General features: G+C 34.8%; 1 protein-coding gene and 1 long non-coding RNA gene across 3 annotated transcripts in view; one reads left to right on the top strand and one right to left on the bottom strand.

Annotated features, from left to right (window-relative positions):
• LOC143252349 (uncharacterized) overlaps positions 1 to 15,356 on the bottom strand; it is a 45,043-nt gene extending 29,687 nt beyond the window's left edge. Inside the window, exons 1-2 of the long non-coding RNA XR_013028949.1 lie at positions 15,143 to 15,356; positions 9,418 to 9,484 (exon numbers count right to left, since the gene is read on the bottom strand). This is a non-coding gene — a long non-coding RNA (uncharacterized LOC143252349). The remainder of the gene's footprint in view (positions 1 to 9,417; positions 9,485 to 15,142) is intronic.
• Positions 1 to 27,533, top strand: part of LOC143252345 (BCL11 transcription factor A-like) — an 83,170-nt gene that overhangs the window by 39,899 nt on the left and 15,738 nt on the right. The window lies entirely within an intron of this gene.

Genomic DNA, 27,533 nt, shown 5'->3' with positions numbered 1-27,533 from the left:
AACCTTGAATAATTTACAAACTAACAAAAATCGCATGTTCTTCTTGCATCTTTATAAAATCATTTAAATGTATTTCAACTCTAAAATAAATAAATATGTTACAGCAGTTATTTTGTTATATACAGTTCATGTGCCAAAAGCCGAAAATTACTGTTACACTTTATAAATTCCGCCACTTGATATTAATGTGAATATTAATTACAAATTATGCAAGTTGGGAAAAGAATGTCTTATACCAAATAATTAGGCTGAAAATTTTGTTGAATATTAATTTTCAATAGAAACAAATATGTATATGAATCTAGCTGTAAGGTTCTTTATTACCTATTGATTTTTTATTAGTATGAAATAATGTGACTGTGTTGGTAGTAAGTGTTTTCAAAACAATGCTCTTAGAAGAAATCAGTTAATATAATTATAATGAAAATATAAAATTCTGAAATAACCATGACGAAACTTATATTTCACTTAAATGTAAGTCATGAACTCAATACATACAATATGCCATACGTTATATTTAAAGTCATTGCATCAGTCTTTTCTGCTGAGATGGTACCTTCGAACTTGAAAGAAAAAAATTAATTGGTAATTTATTTGTCATAATTGCTAAAGCAGTCACTCATCTATAACAAAACGAACTGGCTTGTTAGATTTTTTTTAGGTACTCAAAGACTTCTCCGCTTACAATATAAGGTACGGATATGTCTCTCATTCCGAGTCTATATATTAACAGTTTATAATAATAATAATTATTATTTATTACTAAAATATTATTTTTCACAACTTTTATGATATTGCAGAATAATAGCTAAAATACAAATGTACGAGTTTGTTATTAAAACGACAAACAAATGTTGAAACTAATAATATGGATGGACAATAAATCATCAGAACCAAAGTACGTTTGTAAGGTATCCATATTTTCTATTTTGACCGTCGTATTACGTGTTTTTTTTTTTCACTAAAAGAAACAGTTATTTTTATGTTTTATTTTAATAATTGTAGTTTATATTTTTTTTAAAAATTATACGATATTTTATTTACTCAGCTTGGAACACCGATATGAATGGGTAGATACACAATTATTTGCTTTTATTTTATCAGTCATTTCGGGCTACGGTCGTTTTGCTTTATGAAAAATAATGTTACGAAATATTTTGTTGTAGTCATCTAAATTGCACTGCTTCGATAGAAGCCTACTCTTTGTACATTCTCACACACCATTGTACTTCTTCGATCTAGGCTTAATCTCAGTGCATTATTGTGCACAGTTGTACTTCGATCAAGGCCTAATGCAAGCACTCTACCTGTGTTTTTTCAACATTAAAGCGAACATACAAGGACGTAATCATATTTTTGAGGCATGCTCGTTGCTTTAAAATGTTCATTAAGATGTGAAAAATGTAAACATCAGAAGCGCAAGGATGCTACATGTAAATTGTACCTAAAGTTATAGGACGAATAGATTATGGGTAAGCTCAAGTCGTTTGTGTTCCTGCATATATTCCTGTACTGGTCAAAACGAAAATGTTTAATTGTTTGTTTTGTTTTTTAATTTCGCGCAAAGCTACTCGAGGGCTATCTGCACTAGCCGTCCCTAATTTAGCAGTGCAAGACTAGAGGGAAGGCAGCTAGTCATCACCACCCACCGCCAATTCTTGGCCTACTCTTTTACCAACGAATAGTGGGATTGACCGTCATAATATAAAGCCCCCACGGCTGAAAAGGCGAGCATGTTTGGTGCGATGGGGGATGCGAACCCGAGACCCTCAGATTACAAGTCGCACGCCTTAACCCACCTGGCCATGCCGGGCCAAATGTTTAATGTTTTATGTATACAATGTGAACGAATATATGTCTGTATATTTGACGTTGGCTGAAGAAGATATCTTAAAAAGTATATTAGTGATTTACTATACTTTCTGTATATTCATATAACAGAGCATTACGCATTGCTTGTATTGGCTAATGCACAATCGGTACACGTACTACAAAAACGACCTGTTATTGGGTTTATTGTTTTGTTACTAGAACAATTTTTGTAAAGGCGTCCTTTTGTGTTATTGGATAAAGTTCCATCAGATAACGGAACCCAAACCTCAGTCAATTGTTGAACCAGACTATACGCACGAGGCTGACCGGCAAAGGTCATTTTGTCCTCAAGTAAATCGTAGCTAGTCTTGCGTGATACCTCTCAGAACTGGATACTCTCCATTCTTGAAATTTCCAAAGTGTGCATGTATAAATAACTTTTCAATTTTGAGCACATGTGAAGAACCTTGACATATTTTATCCCAAATATTTTGTCAAGGTAAGCGGGATATCCTAATATTTGTTTTTCATTTAATGAAATATTCTAATGATGGGAAACTGCCTGTTTATCATTTATAATTACATGATACGCTCAGATAAGGTTTAGCTTGTAATAATTATTTTGTGTTTATTTATTATTGGTCTCATTCAGTTGCACGAAAAATAAAAGTGTAGTATTATATATGCCTAAAAACGAATCTTGACAAGAAAAATGTTTTACTTATACTATTTGAAAGTGTTGAAATCGTTTCAAAGAGCTTAGCCATTTTGCTTTTTTGACTAAAATGTACATTCTATCAAATTCCAAGCAACTTGTGTAGCTCTTGATATTTCCCACTGATCATTTTACTTTCTGTTTGTATAAATTTATATATAACTATTATAACACAAGACACAACTCCCAACTGGTGTAAATATTTTTAAATCTCAACTCTTTTCCTTCTCCTGGCATGAATTTTTCCAATCTCTTTTAAGGTTCAACTTGTAATATTGCTTAGTACGTTCTGACGTAACCATAGGCAAGGTCTAACTTTTAACCTCCATTTCTAGTTCGACTCTCATAGAAAATTTGCTTTCGATACTTGTAATGTTTTCTTTGTAACAAGGTCAAAACTCAGACGTCTCGACTGACCATTTAAAACACTCGTTTGCGGTTTATTTATGCTCTGTTACTTCAGTTGCGGCACTTGATGCACTTGATAATTAATCAAATTAAATTAATTAAGTAATTATCTTTATTTTGCAAGGGTATTCTTACTTGGCAAGCTTGATACTTGTTTATTGCAAAGGAATAATATATGTGATCAAAATAGTGTCCCCCTTTAATAAGTGGGAGACTGTTGTGTCTGCGGACTTACAAAGCTAGTAACTGGGTTTCGATACCCGTGGTGGGCAGAGCACAGATAGCTCATTGTGTAATTTTGTTCTTAACTTCAAAGTAACAACAAAAAAAAAAGTTACTTTTATAATTCTCAAATAATAAGTATACAGCTTACGTTACAAAATGTGATAGGGCACAAATATGTTTGTCGGTGGTCGTAGAATATTTTATATTTATATAATATCTTCACTATATATTAAATTATTTTTTAGTATTTACTAAATCCTGCATGGTTAATTCGTGATACAAACACAGAGGTACATAACCTCCCAAAGGCATAATTTTGGTGTCAGATCCAACGAGTTTCAAAAGCAGAAAGGAGTTCCGCCCATGAGTGTCTACAGGTCTCGTGACCCGTACCTGTACGTGGGCTGACCACCTGCATGGATCATTGGACCCAAACAGAACAATGAGCCTTGGAACATCCAAAGTCAACAACACCTGTTTATGATACCTGTACATTGTCATCAGACGGTGGCGTCTTGATAATTCGATGTGGTTAAACATGCCAGTTTTCCGTAGCCCTGCAAATGTTTTCGAGGGATTTTTTTGGATTTGAGAGTTTCACGCAGATAAGACTTCCATACCTTCTTATTTTAAATTTAACAGCTGGTTTTAAGAAACCTTGAATGTATTGTGTATATGGAGGTTAAAATTAGGGAAAACTAAATATAATACAAGCCAAGAATTTTATTTTTTTGTTAAAGCATCATAAAACTTATGGATATCATATTTGACTATATATTTGGAGCTTTTAAATGTTAACTAAATGATTTACTGGTACCATGCGATCTGTGTAAAATATTTCTCATGAAATGTAGGTTAATTAAAAAAATTCGGTTGTAGCTTCAATTTTTCTGAGATGGTTTGTGATGATAAAATTTTCATTTATATAATAACACTCCGACTTATTTTGCTTAAATATTAACATTTACTAACAGCTGTTAAAATTATACCACTTTAATGTTATTAAACAAAACACGATTACCGAAAATTAAGTTAAAGTTCGTCTGAAACATTCCAGCTCAATGAAGCCGTAACATAAATAGTTTAACATAAATATATAACAGAGAAAATGTATCTCTCAGAATAAAAGTTTTAGTGTACGGCAACTAAACTGTAGTAAAATTCAATAATCTTAATTTGCATAATGGTTAAAATATTAGTATATAGAAGGGTTCGGTATGCTGTTTTGAATATGCAAATCACGTGACAGTAACAGCTGATATAAAGTCGCAGTGGAACGGCGTGTATCTTAAATACATTGTTTAAATACACCGTTTGGTGTTGTAGAGGCAGTATCATATCATCGTAAACTGAGTACTTTTGAGAAAAGTCAGTACCGTTTCCGAAGAAAGTTTTATGATACACTGAAATAATAACCTTTTTCAGATTAGGATGTAGAAGCTCCAAGACGGAAGTATCCCTTGTACTTATTGGCACTGGAAACAAAGATATATGGATCAACTTGAGAAACCACGACCATACAGAAAGAGATCTGCAACAAATCGTATCTTAGCCGTTGTAACAGATGAAAATCCACAAAAACAATTGTCAGTGGCAAAAATATAAATGAAACAGTTCACGTTTCTCAGGCAATACTATGCAACATAATTGAGAAAAATCTTCATGTGGAAACGACCCCAATAGGGTATGGGTTCACCAAGATAAGTATTCCGGGTATACCTTGCCTTCAACTGTCACATACCTTAAGCAACTGGAGAATGTAACTAGTATTCATTCAATTCCATACGAGGACACCCATATCAATTCACCTGACACAGTGCTTATGCGATTAAACTTTTGAAAGGCACTAGAAAATTGTAGTCTTCGTACACTACACAGATTATAGAAAGCAAGCAGAAAGTAATGATGTGCTTTGATCATGACAACTCCATGACTAAATATTTTGCAACAGATACAACACTGCAGGACTTTTGTTAAAGTGCACGGTCGTCAGACAGAACATGAACTGCGATAACGTGGTGCGACTCCAAAATCGTTTTAATGACATACTTGACCGTTTTAGTAGAAAACACATTTAGCAAGTTTAAAATTGAAATCTCTCCAGGGTGTTTTTAATGGTAATTCTTTAGTCATTACTTGCCCAGAAAGTGACCTAAGTGCTTCACAAGAACTATTAAAGGAAAATTATGTGTTTATCAATAACTAAGTGCTTGAAAGTGAATCATACAAAACATTTTGGATTTTTACTTTATTCAAATAACTGAAAAAAAAATGAACTGTTCAGGTGACATGAACGGAAAAAAGTTGTAAATGGAAGTACATACGGAGAAAGGGGAGAGGTACTGCAAGTTCTGTCACTATATTTGTTAGTGGATGGGATGGCAGTGATGACAGCTGTTAATAATCTGATAGCTGCTAACAATGGGGAACAAAATGTGTTCGCTCAAGCGTGCGCTATTAACGATTTGTTTGTTTGTTTAGAATTAAGCTCAAATTTACATGATGGGCTATCCGTGTTCTGCCCACCATGGGTATCGAAACCTGGTTTCTAGCGATGTGAGTCTGCAGACATACCGCTGCCACACTGGGGGAGGGAGCACTGTTAATATGAGAATAAATTTTTCGTCGTTTATTACAGACTCGTCAGAATATGAACACCTTGTTTGTATTAACTCTAACTAATGCCGTTTATGAACCAATGATAATGTCGTGAACTAGAAAATGTTCGGTTAGTGTACACGCCATTATTTAGTTAAATATGTTTCAGTGTATCTAACATTTCGCTCAGTTTTAATGATTTAAATTACTGACATATAATTTGTATTTGCTGCGAACGTCTCAAGGTTTATATAAATATACACATAAGTATATAACGAATGAACTATTTATATAGACCAGTACTGACTTTGACGTTTATTCTTTTGTTGTTGGATGTGTAGTAATTCACTAGTTCAGTGGTTCTCGGCGGAAACCGATATGGTATCTTTCAAATGCACGTTTGTACGAACGGCGGTGTCAGATGCAGAACTATCAAATCGTTGTCATCTCCTGAATTAGCACATAACAACCACAATCATAATAGGTGTTTGTTAACACAAATAGATACACCCCACTACCACAGGCTCACCCCCGTAGTTGAATTGTATCTGTGACTGACCCGTGGATACGAATGTGGTGGATATAATAGCGGTCACTCTGCGGGGGTGGTGATACAAAGATGGTTAACTGGCAGTGCAGATTTAGAGCTTATTGTTGTTTGTCAAAGGAAGGTTGTAAACATGGTCTGACATTTTGGAGGGCCAGAGTTGTCCTGCACCATTAAGATCTGATTTACGATTGTCTGTTTGAGGAGAGCCTTAATATACAATGCCCAGGTTTATAAATCTCAGACTATGTCAATTTACGAGTTTTGTCGTGTCACGCTAAATGCAAATTTATAAAGTTTAGTTTCATACAGTTACTGTCAGAACATCACATGCATAAAATAAATACGTTTCGTTATAACCTTGTCTAGTACTTCAGCTTGATAATTGTTTAGAAATAACTAAAAACATTTCTTGTAACAATAATTATGGAATCCTTCTCTGTTTTAGTATCTACAAATGAGAAATTTCCTCTTTCAAAGACTAGTTACTAAACTTTGTCGAAACTGGATGTCCTAAACAAGAAATGTCTTTCTTTCTTTTTTTTTAAACACCCCGGTTTGCATTAATTGAGTTACAAAGCGGAAGTGACGTTCTCAGGAACATAATCAGAATAAAACTAGAAGAAGTGGATTAAAAAGCTGGTGATGCTATTAAAAATGCAGGGAGCACGTGACTTTTGCTGTCACTCTAATTAACTTCATTAGATAGTTTCAGTTACTGGTTTTCTGTGTTCGGCGTACATTACTGGCAGTTAACATTGAGCTGATAAAACGGTATCTGTCGTGCACGTGCTTTCAGAAGAATAACTTCCCACATTTCCATGTTTCTTTGGCGCTAGCGGCTGAAAACTTCACAAGAGACTGCATTTCGATGAAAGGAATACTTTAACAATTGACGTTTCTAGCATGAACTGTCTGTACGGGTCACCCACACAGTTCCTTCACAAACTAGTTCCTCCTGCGGAGACTGACCACAATTAATCATTAGTAAAGAGGTCGCAATATGTAACTGTGGTGCAGACTTGGAACATATGTCAGACTACATACATGCTATGATTATTTTTTATGGTTTTTGCATAATTGTCTAGAAGCCCCTCTCTCAACACTGTTGACCATCTGCTATAACTTTTGTACTTTACCGTCATCTGAAGAAAGAGACAATCCAAATACCTAAGCCTCTTCCAAGATAGAAAATCAAATCGTGACTAATTCTATATTCCGTGGAGCTTGCACACATTGGATAATATTGTCTACGTTATTATAAACCAAAGTCCCAGTGTTAGAGCCATCTAGCACATGGAAGGGGCTGATCCTTTCTGCACTGATTATAAGGTTAAGCTAGAACTGGCCTTTTTATTTGCCCTATTTCAATAACATCTCACCTTAACAGTTAAAAGTGTGTGTGAGGTTTTCTCGTGCATTAAGAAGTGTTTCACACACACCCCGTAAAAAACGTTTAATAGATAACACGTTGAACGTGACAATTATTATAAGTTTAACCTAAAAAGATTTACGTAGAACAGAAAACATGGTATTCCTTTACAGTACGTCATATTTTAACCTAATCAGACTTCGGCTGAATATATAACCCGTATGAAACATCAGTTTTCTCATCAAGCGCTTTTATTTGGAACATCCAAATACGTATGGGAAGTATATAATCATGTGAACATTTGAAGCCACCCTAACACCTGTACTAACATTTATCATCCACTTGTCACATATACCTTTTGTGTGTGTGTTACTGGGTGTTGTGTATATGTGTGTGTGTGTGTTTGTATATACATATATCGAGAACTTCTGCTGATGGCGATGTAAGCAGCACGAAAGTCGAGTTGTCATTGGTCCAGCTGTAAAATACATGATAGAAAACTGCATGTGGTACGTGGCACTTTCGTCCGCTTCACACGACCTTATTGACACTGCTTGGTAGCTCTTCCTTTGTACGCTGGTTGTTTAACGATGGTTTTTGTTACGTAAAACCAAGGGTCAGCTTGAAAATAGTGAAAATATATTGAATGGATGTTTGTGGACACAAGTAGAGGCGGATGGTTCTGTTTTAATATCCTGTTCTTCATTTTTTGAAGTAAAACGGTGTCATTCGCATGAGTTCTGTTAAGTATACACATAAATAAAGAACTAAAATTAGCTTAAGTGTGTTAAAGATTTAATATTTGTTGTAATGGTTTCGTACATAGGTCAGTGCTATCGTTATGAAACATTTGAAAAATAAAAACAAATGACTTATTAGTTTTCGTTAAATGACAGATGTTTGGAAGAAATCTTATTTTTTGTACTCAAAAACAAGAACATTTAAAATCAAAGTTGGTTAAAAATGCCAGTTAAAATCAAAATACGCGACGAGGACTCTCAGCTGTCAGTTTGAAGTGTCAGAGTAATTGAGACAGCAGTCACTGATCGTATAACACCAGATCATCTCCAAAGAAAAATCTTTCAATTTAATACAAAAGTGGAGATTCTCATAATTGTGGAAACGTTTTCGCCCTATTTCACGATTAAACCTGTTAATTTTGTCAGTAAAATATCTGTCGTTTGAATTGTCATGGGCATATAAAATATTGATACATCACTTGGGTTAATGGAATATGTTAATAATCCGTGTTCATGAACAACAGATTTTAAAATTTTGCGAAGTTTGAATTGTCTAACATTGATAAACATTTGGATTTGTTAGTTGGTTTCTTTTAATAAGTAGATTTGCTAATGTTTTAATGTTAAATTTAAGGCTCTCCAGGCAAGTGATACGTAAGTCTAGTTAACTGATAAAAAGAATAATAACTAATATATTTTGTTAGCTAGAAAGTTCAGTATTTCTTGTTTCATCTATTCTAAAACGTTATTTATTGACACACATGTATTTGTATGTAGTTAAAATATCTCACAAGACCTTCATTAATTCACAAGTTATTTATTTAAATATTGATGACAGTTAATAAAAAGTTGAAAACATGTAAGTAACTAATTCAGCTATGAAGTTCTCTCTCTCGTTTTTGTAAATATGAAACATAACATGCTTGAAGCTAGAAAACTAGTGAGATTTGTTTGAAATTAAGTGCAAAACTATACAATGGACTATTTGTACTCTACCCACCACGGGTATCGAAACCCCGTTTCAATCGTTGTAAGTCCACAAATATACGCTGTGCTACTGAGGGTAACTAGTGAGTTTAAAAAAAAAAAAGGCAGTAAGTAAATCTGGTTTTGGAGAGTAATACAATATCAGAGTAAGATAATATTACAGTAGTACAATATCAGAGTAAGATAATATTACAGTAGTACAATATCAGAGTAAGATAATATCACGGTAGTACAATATCAGAGTAAGATAATATCACGGTGGTATAACATAAACGACTAATCGTCACTCATAATGAATGCAATAAGTTGTAACTCGTGTTTAAACATGCTTTCTGTACAAAAGGAAATTTCAGAGACTTGATGTTTCGTCCAATGCAACAAATAGTATTTTAATACATGCAACTTCAAATATAACTTCACCATCTTCTCAGTATGCAGAAGCGGTTTTCTTTGGACGTACCCTTTACAACTTCCCTCAAAGCTGAATTTTTATTACGTGCCCTGATGTTTCAAATGAGTTTCAATCAAAAATCATCAGCTAGGAAACTCGCATTTAGCTCCTTATCTTATAAAAATGTTGCTCTAACTTTTAAATGAAAAGCTCTTAATAAAAAACAACGCTTTTAAACGACTAAACATATAAATATATAAACGGTATAAACTTTGATGTGAATCGTTACTTTTAGAATTGACTGTCTTTGCGAACTTTCTGGAAGATAGCTTGTATTTTATCGTGTGAAAACGTTGCGAAATTGGTTAAAAATTCCCTAAAATTAACCTCATTTCTAACGTTTTTCACTTTAATAAGCGTTTGATATTGTATTTCTTCTTCTTTAAATGCGTTGCTGGTGTTTTCTGTGTTTGATGGTTTCACACATTCTGAAATCTGATACGTGTCAATTACATCTTTGCATGATTTATCACAAGTCCTCGCCTCATCAGTCGCTTCAAGCCGAGACTGGTGATATTGATTATTCTCCGAACTGGTTTTACTGTTATTCTCTGTGATCATTTGAAATTCAGATTGTTCGTTAGAAGGCTGTTTTAAAGTGCAAAAGTAAACTGCGTGAAGCCGATGATAACAGAGTTAGATAAACTAATGACAACTAAAACAAAGGTGAACTCAGCAGATAGCCCGGTGTAGCTTTACTATAAGAAAACATACTAACGTATACTAAAACAAAGTTATTTTGTTTGTTTTATAAACGAGGTGAAATATACGATCAGTAGATTAAAAAGGGACAATACAAAGGTGAAATAATAGTAAAAAAGTAGAATAAATAAATACTTTAAAAACCACGGGAAAATATAATAAAAATATTAATTTTATTTCCATACTATTTATATATAACATTTCGAGATGGGCCCCCTTCTTCTACTAAAATTACCAAACTGTGCTATACTAATTAGCGAGTTATCTTTAAAAAAAACGCACTAACTTTCTGTATAATCAACATCGTCTATAAAGTTAAGTGAATAATCTTTTAGATTATGAAAACTTTAAACAAATTAAGTGAAATTAGCCATGCCAGTTTCTGGCTGGTTATTTAGAGAAGATACCTGTATAACGTAACCGCAACAATATGGCAATACATTACACAATAACTTGTGTTAAGCCTTTAATTTATACTAATTAATGAAGCGTTAAGTGATGTACCAAAACTGTATTGTGGCAAAATATTGGAATCAAAGGAAGATATGAAAGAAATAGAAAGAGACGAAGATCATCATTCTATATAAGAAGGACGACAAGCAGGATATGAGTAGTTACCGTCCTATTATCTAACTTTTATTCACTATTCAAAAAAGTGCTGCGAAAAATATTGGAAAGAAATCTGGACGAACACCAGCCAAGAGACCAATCAGGAAACACAGATCATTTACATGTAACTAACAAAATAATAGAAAAATCAGTTGAATGCATCTCACCTTTGTGTGTGGGATTTATAGATTATGAAAAAGCTATTGTTTGTTAGTAAGTACAAAACTACACAAAGCGATATTGGTGTTCTGTCCACCACGAGTATCAAAACGCGATTTCTAGCAGTATAATTCCGCAGACATACCGCTATACCACTAGGGAGCATTATGAAAATAATTGATTCTGTAGAAGACAGCACAGTAGTAAACGCTTTAGCCACAAAAGGTGTCAATCTAATGTACATCGGAATCTAATGCAAAGCCCAAAATACCCCTTGATAAAGAAATGTAACGAGTGATAAAGGTAGAGAGAGGGGTGAGGCATGGTGCTCCAATATCCAAAGGTGTTTACAGCAACTTTTCAAGAAGTATTCAGACAAACTAAGTTAGAGAATGAAGATATGAAATTAGATGGTGAGACATCATCAGATCTCAGGTTTCCGGATGTAACTCTTGTTACAAGTTCGACAAAAAGAGATGGAAACCCTGTTAAACAGTTTGAATGCCAGTAGTGAGAAAACAGGTTTAAAAAATACAAAAGGGAAAAACCAAATATATAACCAACTATCATGACACAGATACCATCAAAACTGATTTGTTTGTTTGTTTTTTGCATTTCGTGCAAAGCTACTCGAGGGCTATCTGCAAACGCAAACTAACGTGGCAGGGGTTTAGTTTAGAGAAAGAGAAATCTGGAGAATTCTCTCTCCAACTGGAGTGATCAGGAACGTTGTGGTTCCTCTTCGTTCCCTTTCGTGAAATATTATTGAAATTTGCAGGGTTTTTTTGCTTTTCTTTTATTTTGACTCTTTTTAGGAAAAGGAGTGAGGTTGGTCATAATATTGATGAGCAAGACAATGGTAGCATCGGAGAAACCAGCCAGACCAGATCCCGAAAAGCAGATGTCAAAGCAAATATAAACATGAACATAAACGCGAAACGACCCGATTCAGGGCATGGCAATAATGTTGCCTTGGCTGGGATCTAAAGATCCAATGCTGTGGGAGGAAACGGGAGTGCCCCGAGAAAACCCACTTTCACAGGACAGGCACCGAAAGATTTACCTGTCCTGTGCCCGAGACCTGAAAATGAAGTACGTATTATATACGTAAGGTTTATCCTTTATGTACTTTGCTGTGTGATTTGTAATTGCTGAAATATGTTGTATGGTACAACTAAATATATTTGGTTGGTACACTGGCTAATTTACATAGTGATGCAGTTAGTTTGTTTCTGTGTTCTGCTTTTAAATAATATTTGTATGACATTTCTGGTAGTCTGTTTCTAAGAGTTGGTAATTTAGCAGTGTAAGACTAGAGGGAACGCAACTAGTAATCACCACCCACCGCCAACTCTTGGGCTCCTCTTTTACCAACGAATAGTGGGATTGACCGTCATATTATAATGCCCTCATGGCTGAAAGGACGAGCATGTCTGGTGCGACGGAGGTTCGAACCCACGACCCTTACATTACGAATCGAACGCCTTAACCCACCTGACCATGCCGGGGGCCATCCATCAAAGCTGAAGATGAAGAAAGAGAGAGAGTGCCAGAGTACAAATATTTAGGACAAACCTTCAAAATGGAAACCACAATAAGGGAAGAATGTATGGTAAGAATAAAGACAACAAGTCGATGTTTTGGAATGTATAAAGAAATTCTAGAGGATTAAGATATCCCCAGTACATTACAGTGAACGATCATGGATCAGTGTATACTACCAGCCTTAACATAGGTACTAACAAAAGATATAAACCACGCAAAGAGCTATGGGAAGAAAAATACTTTATAACACAATAAGACAGGTGGAAAAATGACAGTATAATAGAAAAAACAAAACAAATTATAATATATCTATTAAGGTGCATGTTAAGAAGTAAACAGAAATGGACTGGGCAATTTAGTATAATATTCCGATAATAGGTGGACATTATGAACAATCGAATGACAACCTAGGTTAGGGTAAAGATCTATGAGAAGGCAAGAGAGAAGATGGAGCGACGATATAGTGACGGACAGAAGGACACTACATGGTAAAAATAGGAAACACTAGACTGGTCTGACATCAAACGCGGGATGACTGACTGCATATTAGGTAGGAAGATGCAGTTTAGTGTTCTTATCGTAAATCATCTTTATAAATTTTTTGGGGAAAATTGTTCGAATTTAAAAGACCATATTTGGTGGTTAAATGTTGCGTGCAAACAGTAATATAGTGTTTTAGATTGACTACACTGAAAATTCGTAGTGGATATTTTGATTGCATATCCACACATACGTATGTAAACGATAGTTTAAAAGAGACCAACTGCATCCTCAGATGTCGCATTACAGGATAATATGAGAACAACATGTAACATTACTGCAGAACACATTGTAACTCTTTTCCTTATTTTAATCGTAATATTCCTGAAACCGGATAATTCGTTTTTGTACTATAAAAATAAAATCGAAAGCTTTCAGCACATTTCAGTTATGATTTTTTTTTTTTTTTAATTTCGCGCAAAGCTACACGGGCTATCTGCGCTAGCCATTCCTAATTTAACAGTGTAAGACTAGAGGGACGACAGCTAGTGATCACCACCCACCGCCAACTCTTGGGCTACTCTTTTACCAACGAATAGTAGAATCGACCGTCACATTATATAACACCCCCACAGCTGAAAGGGCGAGCATGTTTGGTGTGACGGGGATTCGAATCCGCGACTATCAGATTATGAACAGAGCGCCTTAACCACCTAGCCATGCCAGGGCTCAGTTATGAGGTTTGGGAAAAAAAATTGTTTATATTTTAGTGCGGCGTCCAACCACACTACTCTCAACAGATCCTTTGGACAAAATTATTCGATTTATTTCATCCTGTGTTTAAAAGTTCTTATTTCTGTATATTACCATACTGTTAAAATGTCAGTTGTTTCAAAATTTCGCTTTTAACTTTTCCAAGTATTGCTTGTGTCCCATTCTTTTACCACTTTATATACAAGTATATTTGAAAACCACCGAAAGGTTTGTCTTCCACTTATTACCCACATGTTCTCACACATGCACATTGCGACATTGTTTAGATGTCTCTGGTTTCTGATAACAGCAGATGCCCTGGAGCTCGGATCGTTTTCAGCTGGTAATCATGATAGAAATTGAGATAATTTTCTTTTATTTTGCCTGGAGAGATTTCCAGTTGTGAAAGCGACAACTTCTACCAGTGTAAACAATCTTGCAGGCTAGTTATGAGGCAAATTTTCATTGTACTTTCGTCGTATAACGCATTAGATTGAAGTCTTTCGTTGACGACATGTGAGGCAAAGTTCCGCTGTATTTTTTTCGTATAACTCTTTATATTGAACCATTTCATTGCATGAAAGTGGTTTTTATGCTTTTTTGTTGTACTTTTCTAGGGTATCTTTGACTTTATTTAGTTTTAATCATGCTACTAATAACATGTCACTCACTATTCATGTTCAGCTATGGAACTGACCTGGTTCCACCAATCGTTTTCTTTCTTTTTACTTTGTGAGAGGATACCTGCTCTATTTTAACCAATGTTAGTGAAGTTACAAGACATTTCTTTATGATGCTTCCCTGTAACCACAGGCGACACGTAGTTTGCTTCTAATTAGAACTGATTAACTGACCGTATCTTATCAGGCTTATTACAGTAATTATCTCCACGGTTTTGGTTCAAGTGCTGAAAGCTATATTTATACTTTAAGAACGTTCTCTCTTATACCTTTTTTTTTTCGTAAATGAAAGACAGCCTAATTATCTTCGTATAACATAATGATACACTAAATATAATTTAAAACATCTATAAACTTACCTCCGTCATTGACTTATGAATATATAACGACAAGTACGTTTGATAAGTAGACAATATTAATTATTAGTGTCCAGTTATAGAAAATGTGAAGTAATACGGCTTATGTTAAATGGGGTGGTCACTGTAGCTATAGGTAGGCAAAGCTCAGCGCACTATATCAAGAAAGTAACCCTCTCTGTGCCCATGCACTTTCTCTATTCCTGAGTCAAATTTTGAAATTAGCTCCGTTATTTGTAATCCATATTTGCACGAGCAGTAAGCAGAACAACTGCACTGGCCGAACGTAAAGATGAAGAAGAACCCGTACATGTAGAAAACATTCTGGCTGTATCATTTCCATTGGTTGGAATGTCACTAATCCCATAAATCATATCTTTTAGCCAACAGTCAGCACAAAAAGAAAGTTTGATCCATTATTTTGCATAAATAATTGGAATTCGAATAAAGTAAATTATTTTATCTTAATTCGCCTTCATTTAAATCCATTATAATGACTTCTTTGTTGGATTACTCGAGTTAAGAGTTTGAAGTTTGTCGTATGGATCGCACCGGTGTTTAACACTATACTGTTTGAAAGGCGTACAAAACAGCCACAACAAAGACCTGTCGTAAGAGAGCACCTTCCTTCTTATGTATTGTATTCGATGCTAACAATAGGTAATGGTGGGGGTGGACTTTTGGCGACTTGTCAGCTTAGTGTGAAATTTTATAGCAGATTCATTAACATTTCGACCATTATATTAGATGTTGTGCGTGTCAAAAATAAATCATCACCAATGGTAGGGGGCACATGGAAAGGTACAATGGAACGTTACAAGTTCTCACAGTGTGTGGACGAAGTATGCGTTTTGTCTGGAGGAAATGTGTGTCTGGGTGTTTGTACACATACTGTTACTGACGAAAGTATCTGCAATAAAACCGTATAGCTTGGTATACTAAAAAAAAAAGTTAGTATATATAAACAATACCGCTCGTTACAAAACAAAACCAAAACCTGAATAAGTGAATGATTTACGGTCAGTTACAATAGTATGTAGGTATATTTAGATGCGTGCCTTTATGTGTGTGCGTATATATAAACTGTTAGATTTTGTTGAGTGTTGTACAGTTATCAGTTTAAGTTGCCTTATTATCGTGCTGCACAGAACACGACATTATTTTTATTACGTCACGTTAAGTGTGCGTGTGTTTCCGTTTTAACCTACATAAAGACTGTCTGTACATTAGTGCAAGTTCGGGTGTCTAAGAGATAAGTCGTAATAAGTTGTAATTTCTTGATATAGGTTAAACACTAAGTTCTAGAACTTTCCCCCTCTAGTGGCTCAGCGGAAAGTCCACAGATTTATATTGCTAAAACCGAGTTTCGATACCCGTGATGGGCACAGTTAGCCCAATTTTTACCTTTGCGCTTAACAACAAACACAAAATCTTGAATTTTGTGTATCAAACGTTGTTGACAAATGTTAATAAAACACACATGATTGTGCTTGTATTGTTATGTAATTGGTTATGTTGCAAAATTTTAAAGTTGACTTAGGTTTTATATGAAGGTTATAATAGGGGAGTTAGACAATTTCCTCTTTGTTCTATGGAATATACAAGTACTCGATACATTTAGAATTTAGTTAAATAATGTTCTTGTCACCTGCGAATACTTGTATGATAGATACTTGTTATGTTGTTAAGAAATTTGTGAACGATTGCAGAAAATATAGAATATTCGTTGTAGTGTCTTCCAGTTGCCAACCCAGAGTTAAAAATAACTCTTACACTTCCTTTGGGCTTTCATATTTGCCTCTTAATGGAATAATTGACTCTCTTGTTGGACAGTAAGGTGTAGTTTGTTTTCCTTTTACCACATAAGAATAGCTCGAGACCAACTGTCGCATCACTCAGGCCATGTCAGGTGGAAACCTACGTACAGCTGTTTCCCCCACACTTTGTCTGCCACGTGCTTCATTACGTCTGGATGTAACGTCGCTTCGATTTTGAACCTTTCCATCTGGTATGATATTCATTTTGTAAAAGACATCATTACTTCCACTCTCTAAAGTTTTAGTTTCATTATCTAGATGTAATTTGTTGTTGGTGGTGGTTTTTTTTTTTTTCAGATGTAACTGGCGCCATCTCTTGGATATAATAACTAATTCTTAGTGAGATTGAAATGTTATGCATGGATTACACAATTTATTTTAAAACAACCATCGTAAAAAACACACGATTAGCGACTTATAGAAAATATAAGGATATGTAGATCCATCTAGCAGTGTTATACACTATGTGGTTCTGTTGCATTGTCCCTGAAGGCAAAAGTTAGGAACTTTAATTATATACATAAAATACTTTTAATGTATATATAAACATACCACATGTGTTACTGCTTTTTAAGTCATACATTCCCACAATATATGACATAACGTCTTCTTTGAATATCAACTTAAAAGTATTTATATCAAGGCCTTATATTATTTCCACACGAAGACAATAAAATTCTCCAAACGAGTATCTTACGTAGGTATAATCACCGTTAATGAAAAAATAAATACTATTAATAATTAAATGAAAAGTATAACACATTTGTGCAATTTTAAACTTAATATAAATTATCAAAGAAAGTCTAGGTATAGTCGGTTGTTAGCTATGTAGCAAGTTCACTTCATAGACGTCCGTAATAACGATGAACTTTTGATACAAAATATTTGATATTTTTTGTTCGGTTTTGGGATATTCATCGTTGTTTGATCGTGAGTATTATACACTGAATGTGTATTGCGTACTGGTTAGAATGTAAAACCTTTTAAGTACAATTGTCAATATGTTAAGCTCTCTGAAGACGTTTGTATCGAAATTTACAGGGTGATTTTAGAATAATTTTAGTATATACATTTTTTTGTACTTTAATCAGTGTTTGCAAGTTTTGTGAATATAGTCTCGATCCTAGTACACTGTATTGAAAAATATACGTAATAAATACGTATGTTAACTAGTAAGTTGAAGTGCTATTCCTAGTTGTTAATATGTTTATATTGATTTTATAATCCTAGAACAAAAATAATTAACATCCTTAACTACAAACAAACGTTTGTGTTCTTTTATTTCATTGTGTACAGTAACTTACTAATCAACAATTTTAATTCAAGTCCTCTAATACCACTATTTTCTAAACTCATTTACCATTTCTACATAGAAAGTAGTGTGTGTGTGTTTTAATATAGACTTTCGGGGCCATTAATTTCCTCAATTTTGTCCAGATATTTTAAAATTGGATTCAATAATTTCATTATAAGATAGCACAACCTTCGCTTAAAGAACAACTAATTTTATTAGGTTCATGTAACTAATTAACTATTCATACTTCCAGATTCCCAATGTAGGATGTCCTGGTAAGTTATATTGTGTCCCCCGCTGGTACAGCGGTAAGTCTACGGATTTACAAGTTATATTGCACCAATATAGAGTGTGTTCAAACGTATTGTTGATGAGAACGTACTTTATAGTCAGTATGAGAAAAACCAATAAGTCAAGTGAAGAAAATGTGTCATATGTTTGATACTTTTCACTGTGATATAGGACCAGCTTATCTCTCTCTTTGGTTATCTTGTGTTCAGGGTTATTGATTAGGAGTGGAATTCTCTGAAACTAATATAACCCACGTTGATCAAAGTGTAGATTGAACTTGACCAATTATTTGATTGAATTCATAATGGCAGAAGTATAAACAGTTTTTTTTTAAGCGGACGTTTCTCGATCCCAAATTGAACTTGTTATTATATGTATTAGAAAAGGCTAACGAGACTAGGATTTTTGTCACCTTAACTTTCGATAACTGTAACTTTGTATTTTAGTGGCTGTACCAAAGTTTCCTTTGTTTTAATAGCAATCCACGAAACACACGAAAGTTCACACATTTGAAACTTTTTTACATTTAGTATTTCACTCTCTGTACTATAAATGGAAATTATACCATATGAGCGATATGAACAGTCAGTTAGTTTCTTTTAAGACTGGTATAGTTATTTTCAACTTGAATGACACCTTATGCTCACGTGGTCAAACCAGCGAAACCAGGGATTCCTGGGGTTTAGGTGTATCCGTCCCTAGTTTTACAAAAAGAACCTTAAAGGTTATGATCTGCAGCCAGGATCTTTATCTATCAGACCACATCCGGCAACTCCTGTAAGAATGTGTGTTGATGTTAACATTGAATTATTAAGTTTGGTGATTGATTGTTCGTTTGGTTGTTGAGTAGTTTATTTCTCAGATTTTTCTTCTGAAATAGTTGAACATTCCTCAAGGAAGTTAACTGAAACGACGTAGAATCGTTTGTTTTCGTAGCGTTCTTCAGTTGATGACAGTGAACTGAAACTGTGTTTTGCAAACACATATTTGATTTAAATGAATTAATCTGTTTATTAACCTTACGTTTTCACCAAAAAATAATTTAACACTTATTATTTAATAAGTCGTCAATGCGTGTTCATCACGTTGACCTGAATAAATTTGTATGCGTTAATATTCTGACCCACTGGTATACCTCATGAGTGAGAAAAAATTCATGGCCCACTAATGTGTTTTGTAACACGATGGAAAAATAATTTTATCTTTAGAACAATTCTTGCTTCGAGTCGGTCAACATTCAACATTGTAAGGTCGTGTATGGTATGATGGTGGATATATTTGTGTTTTATTGTGAAATAGCATATTAGTATGGAAGGATTTTGTGCTCTAATGTTACTGTAGTTGAGTTTTGATGTAAAACGTAACTTTTTGTCTCAAGTTGTTCAATTTTACGATCTTTTTGTAATATTTTCGTTCTATGTTATAAAGGAATCGCGTGCCACTTTTGTAGAATGTTCCTTCTACGTTTTTGAAAAACACATTTTGTAAAAGTATGCTACTCAACATTATGGTCCCTGGTGGATCAGTGATGAGTTTATGCAACTACAACGCTGAAATTCGGGGTTCGATTCTTTACGGTGAACAATGCGCAAGAAGCATTCTGTGGCCCTGCTCTGAAACAGCGACACCGTATAACGTTATGCACATTACGTATATTGTAAAAGCTAATTACGAGATTCAATTACGTACACCAGAAAAAACAGAAAAACACACTAACTATTGCTTTGTGTATTTTTAGCATTGAAACAGTGTTTCAAAGTGTTCTGAACTGTTGTCTATACCGTTATTTTTCTTCTCCTTTTGGCTGGTCAATATTGAAACTCTTTCTTTATGTCCATAAAAACAAGGTTGTTTATGCACAGCAAACTGGTCAGCGTTTAAGACCTAATAACCTTGTCTGATAGGTTTACTTGTTCATTTTCTTCCCTCTCCGCGGGACCCTAACGTTTGGTACTCTCGTCCCCTGGGGCAATAAATTCTGTCGTTTGAAGAGACAGAAACACGCATGGCTGGACAAATGACCCCCAGTGACCTCTGGGCAGCATGATGCTGTGCTACGAATCGCGTAGCCAGACAGAGGCTAAATTATTTTTTCAAAGAAGTACTGTACCACCAACCGTTACCCTTAAGTGGACTTTTCATTTGACCTTGGCCTCTCAGTTTTCCTTCATTATCAGAAGGACAACGGCGAGTATCTATTGTATTCGGCCCTGACTCCCTGGAACTGTGTTCACTGCTCAGCTGAACAGGCTTGGGTGTCCGTCGGGTGACTGACTGGTCAACAAACATTCTTAAAAGCGACCAGATGTGGGTCAACAAGGTGATGCTGTTTGGTGCAAGAATAAACACTAAACCAGAGCTCGCGTGCGCGTGTGTGTGCGTGCGTGGTGTTTCCGCTACTCACCCGTTATGTCTACAGTCGCTCTACACAAAACTCGTGAAGCTTTCACAGTTACAACAGCTCAGCTTCAGTTCTCTGTATAAAGCAGTTGAATACGCGGGTGTGTATACATATATTAATGCTATACTGAATAACTTTGTGTTCAGTTTTATCTCATTTTTCGTAAAGCCGTGTTCGTCAAATTGCTAGAAGAAGTTTATATAGGTTAATAATTATGGGACACATTGGTATGTCATATGTATGACTAAGGGAGAGTCATACTTACCTGCCTTCTACTATAGATTGCTTATATATCGGTTAAAATATTGCTGTTTTTAACAACAACGACAAAGTAATGTCATAAAATACTATTTCAGCCAATTCATAGTACTATAAACTAGATGTATTTTTGCAGGGTCGACGAAAGTATTCTGTTTCAAAAGTAAATAATTAAAAATAATAAATATCTTTATTTTTTGCTTTTCAAGTTCATATGTCATGTTGTGTCGTAGACTACAATGTTAATAATTCTTCTCGTGATTCATTGCATAAGCACGTTTTACTGATGTCACGACTGTACTGTTAAGCGTTACATTATGTAACGTCACTCTAATGTCTACTGACTGACTGACAGACAACACATTACTGCAAAGTGATAAACATTGTCGCATTTATAGTATTATTATTATTATTACTCTTAACATTTGTTACTATCATAAATTAGGGACGGCTAGCGCAGATAGCCCTCGAGTAGCTTTGCGCGAAATTTAAAAAAATAATTCAAGAAACTAGAACAATCACAGCGTCCCCATGTGGTTGCGTTAAATATTTATGTCATTTTAAACTTTCTTTAAAAAAAACAATATTAACCACATTAAAAGAGGGATAATACAAAACGAAAATGTTAAATCTCTTGTTGGTTGTTTGTGTCCATATCTAAACAAAACACAAACTACTAACAACTGAAAATAGTGTACCTAACAGACAAGGTTTGTGATATATGTTAAATATTCAAACGTTCTAGGCACAAAAATGGTAGCTCAAAGACTAAAAAACACTCTTCCAAAAGTAGAAACAAAACAAGTGAAACAAACAAACAAATATTTTTCTTTCAGCTCATACACTTTACTTGTTTCCTCTATGATTGTGGAATTCTTTAGACTTCGTTATAAGTATCTTGCCAACAAACTACACAGTTAGCGCCCCATAGTACCCCGGAGGTACGTCTGGGAGTTTATAACGCTAAACATAGGGTTTCAATACCCGCAACAGACAGATCCCAGTGTGTAAACTTTCGTTCAACAAACAAACATCCATTGATTCACCTGGAATTGTGAAGTTCTTTCGATTTGGTTATACTATTTTGTCATTCCAATACGGCCCCCCAGTGGATCAGCGGTATGTCTGCGGATTTACAACGCTAAAATTCGGGTTTCGATACCCGTGGTGGGCAGAGCACAGATAGCCCATTGTGTAGCTTTGTGCTTAATACAAAACAACAGCAACATTCCAATACTTTTCATCGCTGCCACTTAATACGTACAAGGATTGATACATGTTGCATTGACTATATAGATCACAACACATTTTCACAAAAATAACCACTGAGAATACGATATTAACAATATGAAAATTGAGAAAAAGACACCGGTTTTGTTAACCAATAATAAATATATAACGTTGGTTATACTAACACTTAGTAAACGAGATCTTCAGAAACAGTTTAGTCCATTTCACCACTGACGCTTCATATTATTATGATAAACTTGAAAACCAAAAATCAACATATCTCATAACATTAACCCTGCGTTAATTTTCCGGGGTCTTCACGGACCCACAAATGTTTTGTAAACATTGGAGCTGACAGAAAGAAACGTGTGCACGTTTATTGTTCTCAGTAGTTTCAATATTAGTCTAGTCAGTATTAAATAGTTACACTTAGTTTAGGTGTTAAAAGTTTTTTGTTTTGAAATTCGGGCAAAGCTATACATGGGCTATCTGCTCTAGCCGTCCCTAATTTAGCAGGCTTCTTGAATTTTATTTTATATACATATGTAAGTATATGTAAGTTTGTAACACTGAAGGTTATTGGTTATTGTCACACAAAGTTACAGTTTCCGAGAAATTTCGCACAGTTCAAGAACCTCACCAACCTCTTTCTTAGGAAACAATGAAGTGATAAATAATGTGTTTTTATCCTGCAGAGTCAATAATGTATGTGGCTAAAACACTGCTCTATCAAATAGTGTTCGAATCCATCTTTGTTCCAGTATTCGTTTCTCAACCATAGTTAAGGACAGTTTTTCATTTTCAAAAGTGTAGAAGATAACGGCATTTTAAGAAACTTTTAACTTTTAAATATATTATGTATGTATCTTGGTTGCTGGTTTTCTTTTAACCCTAGAGGTTTTAGTGCGTGATCTCTCTCGAGGACATCTTGTTCACTAGCATACCTTAAGAACTTTTAATACATGCAACACAAATATTGAGTATCAGCCATGTGTATTATATCGTTAATACAAATGACTATAGTAGTGTGTGTGTATATATATATATATATATATATGCATTGTGAAAGGAAAAAACAAAACAAAACAGATCTAAGTATAGGAGGACAGATAGGTGTACCAAAGAAAAATTGTCTTATTGTTTCTTTATATATAAACCATTGTATTTTTTGTTCGAAATGCATTTGTACTTTATTCTAGGCTCGGCATGGCCAGGTGGTTAAGGCACGTGACTTGTAATCTGAGGGTTGCGGGTGCGAATCCCCCTCACACCAAACATGCTCGCCCTTTCAGCCGTGACGGTCAATCCCACTATTCGTTGGTAAAAGAGTAGCCCAAGAGCTGGCTGTGGATGATGATTACTAGTTACCTTCCCTCTAGTCTTACACTGCAAAATTATGAACAGCTAACGCAGATAGCCCTCGTGTAGCTTTGCGCGAAATTCAAAGAACAAACAAACTTTATTCTCAAAACTAGACATTTTTTACTAGCTACCTAAAATTAGATAAACAATTAATTGAAGAAAAAAGTTTAAGTATATACTCGAATTTAATGATATTTTAATTGGGAAAATGTATATAATATCGTATCTTCGTGATGACGAGAAACCCACTTGAAGTATACATTTATTCTCAAGACGGCTGATATGGGTATTATTAACCTGAAGATGAACTAAGAAGGTCTAAGCGTTGTTTTGTACTTTAATTAAAGGTTTAATACCCATACCAGCCGTCTTGAGAATACAATATCATATTTTGCAACTTGCTACAACTTGTACTTCGCCTTTTTACCTTACTTGTGAGTACCAAACATTCATACAAATTTGACAGTTTTTTTAACAAAATATCTATTTTTTATAGCAATGGACTTTGTTATGAAGCTTAAATATTATTTACAGTATATTTTCCTTGAACTTTTAACGTGCCAACGTACTGTGTCATGCTCTTTAGTCTCGTAGTGCTAAATCCAAGAAAGATATTCGCTTACACAGTTTTAGTGTTCAACACTACATCTTGGCCTCAAAAGTTTACGAGCAGGAGTTATTTACTCACAACTTAAACCGGATTATCCGTTGAGTAAAATTCTCGTATGACCATCTACGATGACCAAAGGGCGAAAAGTAGAAAGGAATTTCGTCAAACAAGACCTCTGGGTCTATCGGTCAGTGGCATTTCATTTCTGAACGCCTTTACAAGCAAACCCTGCAAGGACACGAATAAAACGTTCTTTAAACACTTAGTATGTTACAAGTCTAGTGTTCCCCCCCTTCTCTGCAGCGGATTGACTCGCAGATAGGCATCATTGTGTAGCTGACCACTAGACGGTAGTCGTAAAACTTTTATGACTTGTCTCTTTAAAGACCAAACATTCCTACATGAGCATGCTGTCACTGCATTTCTGAAAGGGAAGCCATATGTTTTAGACTCTTACATGACCTTTTAAAGATATTCACCGTATATTCGTTCATATGAAGCCTCTTGGTATCTTGTTTTGACTCGAGTTATCTTTGCAGAAATATTTTTCTTTCTGTAAAACAAGTAAATTTGATTTTGTAGAGTTTCGAGGTTCTCGTAATTTGCTTGAAAAATGTGAAAAACTTGGAGCTGACAGTAATCAAATACTGGAGACCGTGAGACCTCAAAGATTAGGAACATGTTTGTGCTTGAAAGAAATAAAAACCTAAGATTGTGTATATAAACACAATTATTACATATAAAACCAAAAAATGTTACTTACGTGTTTAGATGTTTGGTTAGGCTTTACATGAAATAAAAATTGCACATCCAAACGCTTCGTTAAATCACTGTCAGATTATCGTCCCGACATGGCCAGGTGGTTAAGACACTCGGCTCGTAATTCGAGGGTGGTGGGTTCGAATCCCCGTCACACCAAACATGCTCGCCCTTTCAGTCGTGGGGGCGTTATAATGTGATGGTCAATCTCATTATTCGTTGGTACAAGAGTAGCCCAACAGTTGGCAGTGGGTGGTGATGAATAGCTGCCTTGCCACTAGTCTTATACTGCTAAATTAGAGATGGTTAGCACAGATAGCCCTCATGTTGCTTTGCGCGAGATTCAAAACAAAATCCAAATCAGATTATTGTGTGAGAATGTTTTCATTTACTATTTAGAGAAACTTATGATATTGAAGAAAACAACTCAACCAAAGCTATCACAGTTTCTTACATTATATAGTGTGTTATCTAAATTACTGTCTTATGAATATGTCATACTGTCGGATACGAAATGAAGTAAGAAAAATACACAGAAGATTCACAGTAACTCGTATACTAAATTTTTGGAAGTGTTTCTAACAATAAACTGTCTCTGTTTGCTTAGTATATATGACATAAGATCCATTTGTCGTGTGATTATATAGACAGCATCAGTAAAAGCAATGTATTAATAATATATACTTGACGATAGATTATTTTTGTGGTAATAGATTTAATACATAAAAATGGTCTTTTTATAGATTGTTTCTATTGACTACTTACTGGAACTATTCTAGTCTAGGAACCGAGTGCTCTGAATTAACCTTACATTAATTTTCTACTCAGATAAAAAAAAAACACAAAAATAAGTAGATTCATATACACTTACTTATGTACTTTCTTAGCAGATAGCCCGATGTGGCTTTGCTGTAAGAAAACACACTTACTTATGTACTTTCTTAGCAGATAGCCCGATGTGGCTTTGCTATAAGAAAACACACTTACTTATGTACATTCTGGACATTTTGTCAGTTATAATAAATAGATTTTTAATTCCATTTCAATAGAAATGTTCACTTAATTGAATGTTTGCAAAGTACACGTGTAAAGTCGTTTTAGGTCACCGTCCAGGCATGGCCAGGTGTTTAAGGCGCTCGACCTATAATCCGAAGGTTGCGCGTTTGAATCTCCGTCACGCCAAACATGGTCGCCCTTTCAGCCGTGGGGGCGTTATAATGTGACGTTCAATCCAACTATTCGTTGGTAAAAGAGTAGCCCAAGAGTTGGCGGTGGGTGGTGATGACTAGCTGCCTTCCGTCTAGTTTTACACCGCTAAATTAGGGATGGCTAGCGCAGATAGCCCTCGAGTAGCTTTGCGCGAAATTCAAAAACAATTTTAGGTTTCTACTTTTTTATTATTATTATTCCATTAACATGTTTATAGCTCTGTTGTCGTTACATGTTATAAAAATGTCTCGCGAAATCAAAAATATTTTTTCTTTGTCTGAAGAATGAATAGTCTATTTAAAAACCTGCTTGGGACTGAAATAATGATTAAAAGTAGCAAAATAAACGTTTAAACATTTGTATCCAAAGAGGGATTTTAATATACAAAATAATATGCCTTGAAGAAAAAAAGTGTTTGTTAACGAAAATATTCTTCCTTGTCATTACTACAGGTTGTCAGAGTGAGTTAATCGGGATATAAAAGTGTGGAATATATCCGTCTTAAAAAATTAAACTAGATGTGAAATTTCAGGACATATTTTCTCGTACGTAATATAAATAGGCACTGTATATTTGTTGTTATTTTTTTTAAGTGGTATAACCTAACGGTTCACCAGCTAAGAGTTCGAAAGACTGAATTTTGTGTTCACTGTTAGTAACTTATAAACAGTAAAGAAATATTTTCTAGGCTTAGTGTTAAATAGCCAACGACCTCAGTGGCTAACTGGTAAGCCATATCAAGGAGGTTATTTTCTTTGCAGTCTAAATTTTATTACAAGTTAGCATGAGGTCCAACTTATAGTAGAGAAACTTGTTTGTTATGTTGGTGTAGTATTCCACGACCAAAAAATATCCTGACCTATGGACGCATCGTGGCTTTCCCACACTAGGGTGGTTAGGACAATGACATGGTCAGAGAAAGAACCAATGGTCAGCTGCGTGTGTGTTTGTGAGAATAGTTTGTACATGATGTAGGAATCCCTAACGGTACACAGGAAATGGCTCGTTTCAAAGTCGTACCCACAACAACAGGTAAAATTCAGGCATATGTATCGAATTTGTTTTTCGTTCTGCGTTTACCTTAGCTCTGTTTCGTGTTTCGCTAGTTAATGCAAAACATCCCTTAAGTTTAAGCGTTAGTTATTCCTATAAAGAACGTGTGC

The sequence above is a fragment of the Tachypleus tridentatus genome, chromosome 6, assembly GCF_004210375.1.
Source record: "Tachypleus tridentatus isolate NWPU-2018 chromosome 6, ASM421037v1, whole genome shotgun sequence".
NCBI classification, from domain to species: Eukaryota; Metazoa; Arthropoda; class Merostomata; order Xiphosura; family Limulidae; genus Tachypleus; species Tachypleus tridentatus.
This window is presented reverse-complemented; position numbering and strand designations above follow the sequence as displayed.